The sequence below is a fragment of the Artibeus jamaicensis genome, unplaced genomic scaffold, assembly GCF_021234435.1.
Source record: "Artibeus jamaicensis isolate MK-2021 breed Jamaican fruit bat unplaced genomic scaffold, CSHL_Jam_final scaffold_847, whole genome shotgun sequence".
NCBI classification, from domain to species: Eukaryota; Metazoa; Chordata; class Mammalia; order Chiroptera; family Phyllostomidae; genus Artibeus; species Artibeus jamaicensis.
Window position 1 is genome coordinate 11,202,252 of NW_026522057.1, and position 12,165 is coordinate 11,214,416.

Sequence of the window (12,165 nt, forward strand, 5' to 3'; positions counted from 1 at the left end):
AGGCATATGAAGAAAAAGTAGATGGATATACTTTTTGGAATGGGCATAAGGTATGAGGTTTCAGAGTGTTATGTGAATGTTTAATAAAAAGGTACCAGCTGCTGAGGAGGCTCTCAGAAATCAGGTGGACAAAATGCCCTGTTCTGTGGATGCTGGCTGGCCTTTTTCCCTCACCACCATGAAGCCTGCCACATACTCCATCACCCAGAAGCGGCTTGCCTGATAAAACAGTGGAATAAACAACTGACTATTCACTTATGACCCCATCCGACAGATGATACCCTGAGAGACTGGGGCGCGATCCATATGGATGTGGTATACACTTTTAACCGCCATAATATAATGCCATTTTTGCCACAGATAGGACACTCACTTCTAGAAAATAAAAAGTCCCTCCTTTCACTTTTACTATTTTTTAACTATTATTTTTCTAATAATCTACTAACAGAATTTTAAGACCTCTGCTTTCTGTCCCTGCAGAGGTCTTAACTCCCAAGACAGGAATGGAAGTTGCACCAGGGAAAGACTGCATGGCTCCATTAAAATCAGATTGTGACAGACCTAAAAGACGAGTTAACATTGCCCATTTCAGGGAGAACACGAGGGTGCCTTTGCATGACCCCCGATGATCTACTCTACTTGCTACTGATGGAATCGGAATTCTGCAAGTGATATTTCACAGGCTTCCTTCCTTGAAGCTGTCTTCCTGTTAGATTCTATCAATAGAAGGAACTGACAGGAGATCAGAAAGAGGAAAAGAAGTTTCCTGCTCTTGGGCAGTAGAAATACAGCAGTTTCTGGCTGCTGGTGCAGTAGCCCCAGGGCTGGGGGCCTTCTGGACTGTAGTAGCCTTTCCATCCTTTGGACTTCCCATCTCTGATACAAGTGACACTTCCTTGGCAGGTCCAGAACTGACTATGATGGCAATTCCAACTACACAGCAGCTGGGACAGACTTGTGGGCTCCAGCTCGGGGGCACAGAAGCTTCTGACCTATCAGAATACTTCTTCTGGCTCCCCCGGCCCCCCTTTTCCCTTTTGCTGTTCCAATCCTTCTTAGACATTTGGAACCAACTTCATACAGTAAATTTCCTCTCTTTGGAAATTACTCAAAGTGGTTTCTGTTTTCCTGAGTAGAATGTGACTGATACCATTTCCAGCACCAAAGAGAGATAAATCAGCTGAAAGGATCTATCACCCTGAGACCTGACCTTCTGGATAAATGATATATTCTTTCCTCTCAGCATCTCTCTTACCTTTTACTTCTTGCAGACAACCTTAGTCACTTAGAAACTGCACTGATTTTGCTGCTGTCATTGTTGGTATTTTGTTTTAATTGTTAACTTTTTAAGCAAAAATTTAAACACTCACCAAAACAAAGTAGATAATATAAGAAAGGCTCATGTACTTACTACCCACCTTGAACGTTCAACAATTTTGCCATTTTTGTGTCTTTGATCTGCCTCCACGTTTTTCCCCAGAATATTTAAGAATAAAATCAAAGGCATCAAGTCGTTTTACCTGTAATATTTCAGATGTGCTTTTTACACGAGCCTCCTTCCATTCTTGTTGTTACAGTTGAACCTCTGTTGTCTTTTGCCTGCACAGCATCCCTTTCTCTTCCTCAGGACAGGATTACTTTCTTACTTTTAGGAACTGCCTTCTACAATTTGATGATGCCATTCGTCCTTTGGCCTCCTCAACCCCATAGGCACGGACCCAGACTGATCGCCCTGAGTCTTTCAGTGGGGTACATGATGGAAGCTAAGAATGATGGTCTCACTACGAGGGTGTGGGCCTTAAGGATCTTGTAAGACCAAAACTACAAAAAGTTCTCTTCCACAAGTGAGAAAGCCCACATAGGAATAATGCTAACACAAAAGAAAGCCAGACAAAAACTGTTTTAGAGAGAGTCCTAATGAGATTATTTTAATTCCCAGATCCAGCTGTGCCTACAGCCAATGCTCCCTCTGCATTTTTAGTTAAATAAACCAATAATTTTTTTCTATTTAAATTTAAGTGACCAGGAATCATTTATTCCTAATATGTATCATTTTCCAAGGCTGTAACTATGGTCCATTCAAGAATACTCTATTTAGCAGGGAGAACTCATTTTTATAAATAGGAATATTAATGGAATCAGTGCAATTAAGGCCATCATGTCGTTAAAACATAGTTACTAATGTTGCTACATTGCAGGTTTTTTCCTTCATAATACCTGAAGTTTTGGCGTGCCTCCAGGCCAAGTTTCTTTGAATTTTGTTCATTCAGATATAGTTGTGAGTCATTCCTTCTCAGGCTACGGTAACTTTTGTGGCACCTTTCATTATGTCGGGAGTCTGATCAATCTCTGCTTAACAGCTGATCAGTTATCTGAAGCTGTTTCCCTGGCTCAAGCCACTGTAGAATATTCATTTTAACATCCAAAATAATGTTTCTGTTTAGTATTCATACAGTAACTTTAACCTTAACCATTGTATACCTGTGATAAGGAGTTTTATCTGTAATGAAATTTCTTCCATGTTTAATGTAATCCAGTTTCTAGCTAATATTAGGCTTCAAAATCCCAAACCTCCTAGAAACTCTTATATGAGTAAGAATGTATCAGTTAGCCAGAGACTGGGGTCTTCACATTCCTATCATGTGCCCAAAGACCCAGATTTTTCTGCGTGCTAACATGACCATATCTCTGAGTACAAACTAGGGATACTATGTTGACAGAGAGAGAATATATTCAGGGTTATGTCATACAACACACCTGCCAAAACAACACACCTGGGGATACTGCCGGGGAACTATCAAATCAATACCCAATTCCTTACTAATACCTTGTTGGTTAAAACTTAATAATTCCTTATTTGAAATATACTAGTGGGTCATGACAATTTTTTGCTATTATAAATAATGCTGCAATGAGTACTTCTGCACACAAATCCTTGAGCACTTGTAAAATAATCTAATTTCTAGAAGTACAATTGCCAAGTAGGTACAGACAGATTACCTTCCCAAAACATTACATAAATTTGTATCTTGGCCCTGGCTGGTGTGGTTCAACGGACTGACTGAGCTCTAGCCTGTGAACCAAGAGGTTGCTGGTTCAATTCCCTGTCAGGACACATTCCTGGGTTTTGGGCCAGGTCCCCAGTAGGGGACAACTCAAGAAGTAACAACACATTGATATTTCTCTTCTTCTCCTTCTCTCTCTCTCTTCCCCTCTCTAAAAACAAACAAACAAACAAATAAAATAATAGCACTAAGCCCTGGACAGGTGGCTCAGTTTGTTCATTCCCAAGTTAGGGCACATGCCCAGGCTGTGAGTTCAGTCCCTAGTAGGGGTATGTTCGGGAGGCAGCTAATCAATGTTTCTCTCTCACATTGATGTCTCTCTCTCTCTCTGTTAAATCAATAAATATATCCTTGGATGAAAATTACAAATATTTTTTTAAATTATTTTAAACATTAATTCATTGTTCATTCATTCATGTATTTATTTATAGAGAGGGGAAGGGAGGGAAAAAGAGAGGGAGAGAAACATTGATGTGTGAGAGAAACACTGATCAGTTGCCTCTCACATGCCCCCAGCCAGGGACCTGGCCTGCAACCCAGGTATGTACCCTGACTGGGAATCAAACCCATAACCTTTTGCTTTTCCAGACGATGCCCAACCAATTGAGCCACACTGGTCAGGGATGGATGTATATGTATATGTATACATATATGTATACATATGTGTATATATGTGTGTATGTGTGTGTTTTTCTTTTGTAAGTACACCATGAAAACACTAACTGTAAGAGAGCTGGGATGGTTATGTTAAATATCAGACAAAGTAATGCCAGAGCTATAAAGGCACTTTATAATGATAACAGAATTAATTCATCAAGGAAATATAACAATCAAAAGTACCTATGCACCTAATAACAGAGCTTCGAAAGACATAAAGCAAAAAGCGGCATCTACCACGCACGGAGCTCACAGGATGGGAAGTTGCTCTGGGTGAGTCAGTGAGAGTAGTGAGTGAATGTGATGACTTGGGACATTAGCGTACACTACTGCAGATTTTATAAACACTGTACACTTAGGCTACACTAAACTTGGTAAAAAAATACAAGATTAAATCAAGCACCAGAGAAAATGATGCAATCAAAGGACACAGTGGCCCTGGCCAGTATGGCTCAGTTGGTTGGAGTGTTGTCCATAAACCAAAGCTCAGTGGTTTAATTCCTGGTCAGGACACAATCCCCGGTTGGGAGTGTATGAGAGGCAACCGACAGATGTTTCTCTCTCACATCAATGTTTCACTGCCTCTTTCTCTACCTCCCTTCTCCTCTCTCTAAATCAATAAGCATGTCCTCGGGTGAAGATTACAATAAAAAGAGAGACACACACAGTAAACCCAAGATCTATATGGCTGCTGCCTGCATAGCACAGCACACTCTTTGACAGCAAACTGTTTTTTTTAAAATAATTAGAAAGAGTACACTCTGAAATAATGATAGGCCCTGGATGGGTAGCTCAGTTGGTTAGAGCATCATCCCAGTATGTCAAGGTTGCAGGTTCTATCTATTCCCGGTCGGGGCAGATACAAGAATCAACCAATTAATGCATAAATAAGTAGAACAACAAATTGATATCTCTCTCATTCTCTCTCTCCCCCTTCCTCTTTTCCTAAAATCAATAAACAGATACTTGGGTGACAATTTCTTTAATTTTTTTAAAAGCAAGAATATGTATACATATTTAACAAAGAAAAAAATAAGTAGAAACTCTGGAAGGATGAACAAAAAAGTGGTTGTCAATTGGAGGTCAGGTGGCTGTTGGGAGACAGGAGACAAGGATGGAAGACGAACTATTTTAAAAATTGTCTTAAATTGATTAGAGAGAGAGAAACATCAATTTGTTGCCCCATTTCTTGATGTACTCATCGGTTGCTTCTTGTATGTTCTCTGACTGGACATGGAACCCACAACCGTGATGTACTGGAAGGATGCTTTAACCAACTAAGCTACCCAGCCAGGGCAACAAATTTTACATTGCATACTTTAAAATATTTTTTGAGTCTGGAGTCATAATAATACATTAAAAAATTAAAGTCTGTCTAATAAATGGGCAAAATATTAACCATCGGTCTCACATTTAGCCAGATGTAGGCTATAAATGAAAATTAAGATGTGATGACATTCTGCCCTGGCTGGTGGCTCAGTGGATTGAAAACCAGCCTGTGAGTCAAAGGGTCCCCAGTTAGATTCCCAATCAGGGCACATGCCTGGCTTGCGGGCCAGGTGCCCAGCAGGGGGGAGGGGGGAGGGGAGGGAAGGGGTGTGTGCGAGAGGCACCCACACATTGATGTTTCTCTCCCTTTCTCCCTCCTTTCCCCTCTGTTTAAAAATGGATGAATAAATTCTTTTAAAAAAGATATGATGCTATTCTGAGTAATGATATTCTGTCTTTAGTTAAATCAAGATTTACATGCTACATGAACAAGTGACATGTTAATACTCTACTATGGAAAGTCAAGAGGTTAGACTTCTTGGGAAAGAGAATACCAAGCAAGCTACTTCCAAGTGACAAAACAGCTACTCTACCCAAGTGTCAGTCTGGTTAATGGTCTGAACCTGGTGATTATGGCAGGAATGGAAAGAAATGATACAAAAGATTTGTATGGGAAATAAATTCATGAGTCTTAATGGCTGACTGGCTATGGAAGGCTAAAGGGACACAGTGATTTTCTTTAAAGATTTTATTTATTTACCTTAGATAAAGGGGAAAGTAGAGAGAAAGAGGGCAAGAAACATTTGTGTAAAAGAGAAACATTGGTCAGCTGTCTTTCCCATGTACCCCAACCAGGGACCAGGCCCACAGCCCACGCATCTGCCTGGACCAGGAATCAAATCAGCGAACTTTCACTTCATGGGACAACGCCCAACCAACTGAGCCACGCTGGTCAGGGCAAGACACAGTGATTTTTAAAACCTAGGTGTTTAGTAGTATCCCTAACAGAAATTAGAAAGACAGGAGAAAAAACTGGTTCAGAGGCATGACTTTGGTTCGAAATACACTGTGTCTGAGGAGAGTGAGAAATCGGGTAAAGTTGGCCAGAGGGCCACCGAAAATGCTGATCTGACATTCACAGAGAAAGTCAGACTTCAAGATAGAGATGTGGGAGATATCTGCGAATAGAGTGAAGGGGCCCCGAGGAAACAGGGGCTGAGGTGGTAGTCTTATTACCCCTATTTTACAGAAAAGGGTATTAACCCAGACAGCGACTCCCAAGCTATAGGCTGTAACCACTGAGCTACACTCCTTTACCACTGAGGGCGGGGGCGGGGGCAGTGGGAGATCAGAGTGCTGACAGTTGTTCTCCCACTGCATCAGCTGTATGTCCATGGACAAGCAACTTCACCTTTCTAGGCTTATTTCCTTCTCTGCAAATTGAGGGGACTGACCTAGACACTCTCCAGCCCCATGTGATATGAGTCTTTGATTAAGGTGGAATGGAAGACACGACAGAGGCAATGAATTAAAAACTTAGCAGTAAGCAAACAGGGAGACCTGGCCAAGAAGATCCAAATGTTGAATGTTTTATACACTGAATTTTCAAGCAATAAATCCATTCTCTGATTCATAAAATCTACAACTGCAAAGTCATACTTTTTCTCTATTTAAGTTAGGCATAATATCAAGAATTAAAATTTTTCCTACCTGGAAATTTACAAATGCTGCTCGTGAAATCCTGCTAAGTCAACTGAATAGCGTAAAAAAGGGAAGATTTCAAGTCAAACACAGTCTCTGTGTGAAGGATTGCCCTGCAGAGAGAAAATAATTACTTATAATGTATTTTTGTAATGAGACATAAACATCTGCTAAGATATATAATAAATATTTATTTAAATAAATTATGTAGGAGCATCTATCAGATATCATTTTTAACATGTAAAAATAGATAATCTGGCACAAATTATTAATGAGTAGAAATTTATTTATTACCTGAACCTGAATATATAAATCTGTAAAGTTTCTAATATTACAATATATTATGGCAAATTGAAAGCAAACACACTTTTTTTTAAGTGATTTTTTTAAAGATTTTATTTATTTATCTTTAGAGGGAAGGGAAGGAGAGAGGGGGAGAAATATCAATGTGTGGTTGCCTCTCATGCGTCTCCTGCTGGGAAGTAGCCTGCAACCCAGGTATGTGCCCTGACTGGGAATCGAACCATGATCCTTTGGTTCACGGGCCCGCGCTCAATCCACTGAGCTACACCAGCCAGAGCATAAACACACTTTTTAACTCTGACAATAAAACAAACTTCTGAAGAAAACATCTAGTCAAAGGCAGGCCAGCGGATGAGATACCAAGACAGCAACTTGTCCCTTTTGCTGCACATGACACAGATATGATTTGCAAGAAAACCAAACAGAAAGCATTCAAGATTCAACTTGAAAAATTCAACTTAAAAACTGTATGGTTAAGAGGGAAGTGGGGGGAAATGCTACAACCAAGGTTCGGAAAGTCCCACTGCAGTCACCCAGATCTTTTATACAACTCTTACCGACCTGCCCAAGTATGCCAGAGCACACCACAACTTCTAACAGCAGCTCTGACAACTCTGGCTACAAGAATGCTGCAGTTTTGCCCTGGCTGGTGTGGTTCAGTGGACTGAGGGCCAGCCTGCAAACCGAAAGGTTGCAGGTTCAATTCCCAGTCTGGGTTGTGGCCCAGGTCCCCAGGTGGGGGCATTTGAGATGCAACCTATCGATGTTTCTTTTTCTCCCTCCCTTCCTCTCCCTTGAAAAATAAATAAATAATATCTATATATATCTCTCTATCTATCTATCTATCTAACAGTTTCAGTTTCTACTGTATTCCAGACCGTTTCAATTACCACTCTAACAAAAACAAAATCTGTTCCACTAGTTTCTTCATTGACTATGAATTTTATTAATGTAGAGTGGTAAGACTCTATGTCCATAGGCAGTGGAAAAATGAATTTGATGCTTTTTAAACCAAGCCATTAAGCTGTCTAATGCCATACCACCCAGAACACGCCCAATCTCATATAATCTCAGAAGCTAAGCAGGGTCGGGCCTGGTTAGTACTTGGAGGGGAGACCAAACAATTAAGCTAAGAATTCCCGTCAAAATAATTTTGACTAAATCAATGAAATATTTTTTAACATAATATTTGTTTTTTCTGATTACACAAGTATTATATACTTACAGAAAATTTAGAATATACAAGCAAGTATAAAGAAAATAACATACGCATCAAGTACCCACTCATAAGGAGGTCTGAATTCTGGAAATTTAAACCATCCCAAACACTGCTGACCTAGAGGTTTACAAAACATTTTTTTGTTACATCAAACTAAAAAGTTTTTGCACAGCAAAGGAAACCATCAACAAAATGAAAAGGCAACCTACTGAATGGGAGAACATACTGGCCAATGATATATCTGATAAAGGCTTAATGTCCAAAATTTATAAAGAACTTACGAAACTCAACACCAAAAATGAGAAACCAATCCAATTAAAAAATGGGCAAAGGACCTGAATTGGCTCTTCGCTGAAGAGAACACACAGGTGGCCAATAAACATATGAAAAGATTATCAATGGCACTAATCATTAGAGAAATGCAAATTAAAACCACAATGAGATATCATCTCACACCTTTCAGAATGGCTGTCATCAATAAATCAATATCAATAAACAAGTTCTAGCGAGGATGTGGAGAACAAGGAACACTCTTGCACAATTGGTGATTAACAGATTGGTGCAGCCACTGTGGCAAGCAGTATGGACATACCTCAAAAAATTAAAAACACAATTGCCTTATGACCCAGTGATTCCACTCTGGGAATAAAACCAAATAAGCCCAAGACACTAATTTGGAAGAATATATGCACCCCTATGTTCACTGCAGCATTATTTACAACAGCCAAGATTTGGAAGCAGCACAAGTGCTCATCAGTAGATGAGTGGAGAAAAAGCTGTGGAATATTGATGCAATGGGCTACTATGCAGCTGTAAAAAAAAAAAAAAAAAATTCTACCTTTTGCAACAGCATGGAAGGACCTGAAAGAGTATTATGCTAAGTGAAATACTAGCCAGTCAGAGAAAGACAAATTCCATGTGATATCACTTATGTGTGGAATTTAATGAACAAAATAAACAAAACAGAAACAGACTCATAGATACAGAGAACAGAATGACAGCTGTCAGAGGTGAGTAGGGTTGGAGGGCTGGGTAAAGGTGAGGAGACTGAGCAAAAAAGAAAAAAAAAAACCCTCACAGACACAGACAACAGTATGGTGATTACCAGAGGGAAAGGGCGTGGGGGAAAATTGGTGATAAAAGGAGACTTGACCTGGGGTAGTGAACACATGATACAATATACGGATAATATATTATAGAACTGTACACCTGAAACCTATATAATTTTTAATCAATTGTCACCCCAATGAATTTACATTAAAGTTTTTTTTAAACAATTTTTTTAGCCATGGCTGGTGTAGCTCAGTGGATTGAGCACAGGCCTGCAAACCAAAGGATCACCGGGTTTGATTCCCAGTCAAGGCACACGCCTGGGCACATGTGGAGAACAAGGAACACTCTTGCACAATTGGTGATAATACAGATTGGTGCAGCCACTGTGGCAAGCAATACGGACATACCTCAAAAAATTAAAAACACAACTGCCTTATGATTCCACTCTGGGAATATAACCAAATAAGCCCAAGACACTAATTTCGAAGAATATATGCACCCCTATGTTCTTTGCAGCATTATTTACAACAGCCAAGATTTGGAAGCAGCACAAGTGCCCATCAGTAGATGAGTGGAGAAAAAGCTGTGGAATATTGATGCAATGGGCTACTATGCAGCTGTAAAAAAAAAAAGGAAATTCTACTGGGAAATTCTTACTGGGACCTGGGACCTCCAGGCCAGGTCCCAGTAAGGGGCACTCAAAAGGCAACCACACAATGATGTTTCTCCCCCTTTCTTTCTCCTTCCCTTCCTCTCTCTCTAAAAAATAAATAAACAAAATCTTTAAAGAAAAACTCATCGTTAAAACAGTGAGTTCAAATTGAGGGCTGAACTAGGATTTTGTAGTTGGGGGAACAAAATTAGTAACTTTTAAAAACAACTCCTTGCTACACCAAACACTCATCTACCTCCTAGCCTCAGTGAGCTAGGAAGGCACTCAGCAAAGGGTATTTACTCTGATAGCTTCAGAGTCACTATTTCAACAATGCTACTTAAGAGCACACTAATTAGACTTCCGGCCAAGGTGGAGGCATAGGTGGAAACACTGTACCTCCTTGCACAACAAAATTTAAGGACAACAAAGATTTAGAAACAAAAACACAACCAGAATAAACAGAAAATTGAACTGTACTGAAGTCCAACAACAACGAACCATTCATCCACACCTGTAAGAGGGGCAGCAACCGGCAGAGAGGGGTCCCAGCAGGAAAAGGCAGTGGTTGGTGGACCGGGAATGGGGAGGAAACCAGCAAACCCAGTAAGGCGCCCAAGATGGTTGGCTGACCAAGGACACACACTTGTGCACAGATAAACCAGGCAAAAAATGGGCAGTGAGACAATCCGTGCAACCCAGAGCCCCAGCGACAGGAAATAAAGCCTAAAAGCACCGAATGAAAAAACTTGTGGGGGTTGAGGTGCTGGGAGAGACTTCCAGCCTCACAGGAGAGTTCGTTGGAGAGACCCACGGGGCCCTACAAAGTACACAAGCCCACCCACCTGGGAACCAGCACCAGAAGAGCCCAATTTGCTTGTGGGAAGCGGCAGTGGGGACCAATATCTGGTGGGGAAACAAGCACCATTGCTCCCTCTGACTCTGCCCCCACATACAGTCACAACCCACACTGTGGGTTGCCCCACCCTAGTGAACACCTAAGATTCTGCCCCTCATACATAACAGGCTTGACCTGACCAAAATGGCTCAATCAGAAGAACAAATCAAAGTCCCAGAGCCAATACTTTTAAGCAACCAAGAGATAGCCAGCCTATCAGATGCACAGTTCAAAACACTGGTGATCAGGATGCTCACAAAACTGGTTGATTTTAGTCACAAATAAGATGAAAAAATGAAGGCTACACTAAGTGAAATGAAGGGAAATGCAAAGAGAACCAATAGTGATGGGAAGGAAACTGGGACTCAAATCAATGGAGTGGACCAGAAGGAAGAAAAAAAAACAAACAGAAAAGAATGAAGAAACAAGAATTCAAAAAAATGAGGAGAGGCTTAGGAACCTCCAGGACATCTTTAAATGTTCCAACATCCGAATTATAGGGGTATCAGAAGGGGAAGAGGAACAGCCACGAGTGGAAAACTTATTTGAACAAGTAATAAAGGAAAACTTCCCCAATCTGGCAAAGGAAATAGACTTCCAGGAAGTCCAGGAAGCTCAGAGAGTACCAAAGAAGGTGGACCCAAGGAGGAACACACCAAGGCACATCATGATTACATTAGCCAAGATTAAAATGAAGGAAAGAATTCTAGAAGCAGCAAGAGATAAGGGGACAGTCACCTACAAAGGAGTTCCCATCAGACTGTCAGCTGCTTTCTCAAAAGAGACCTTACAGGCAAGAAGGGGCTAGAAAGAAGTATTCCAAGTCATGAAAGGCAAGGACCTACATCCAAGATTGCTCTATCCAGCAAAGCTTTCATTTAGAATGGAAGGGCAGATAAAGCACTTCTCAGAGAAGGTCAAGTTCAAAAAGTTCATCATCACCAAGCCCTTATTATATGAAATGTTACAGGGACTTATCTAAGAAAAAGAAGATAAAAAATATGAACAGTGAAAGGACAGCAAACTCACAGTTATTAACAACTACACCTAAAACAAAAGCAAACTAAGTGAACTCCTAAAACAGGAGCAGAGCCACAGAAATGTAGATCACATGGAAGGTTAGCAACAGGGGAGTGGGAGGAGGAGATGGGGGGAGAAGGTACAGAGAATAAGTAGCATACATGGTGGGGAGAAAATAGGGGGAGGGCAAGAGCAGTGTGGGAAATGTAGAAGCTAAAGAACTTATGACACATGGACATGAACTAAAGGGGGGGAATATGGGGGGAAGGGGTGTGCAGGGGGGAGGGGAATGAAGGGTGGAAATGGGACAACTGTAATGGCATAATCA

General features: G+C 40.7%; 1 protein-coding gene across 7 annotated transcripts in view; it reads right to left on the bottom strand.

Annotated features, from left to right (window-relative positions):
- Nucleotides 1-12,165, bottom strand: part of ZBTB8A (zinc finger and BTB domain containing 8A) — a 39,000-nt gene that overhangs the window by 18,254 nt on the left and 8,581 nt on the right. For 6 of the 7 annotated variants that reach the window (XR_008390635.1, XM_053660122.1, XM_037149800.2 and 3 more), the window contains exon 2: nt 6,702-6,805. The exons of the other annotated variant lie outside the window; for it this stretch is intronic. The gene's annotated coding sequence lies outside the window, so the exon portion shown is untranslated. The remainder of the gene's footprint in view (nt 1-6,701; nt 6,806-12,165) is intronic. 7 annotated transcript variants of the gene reach the window in all.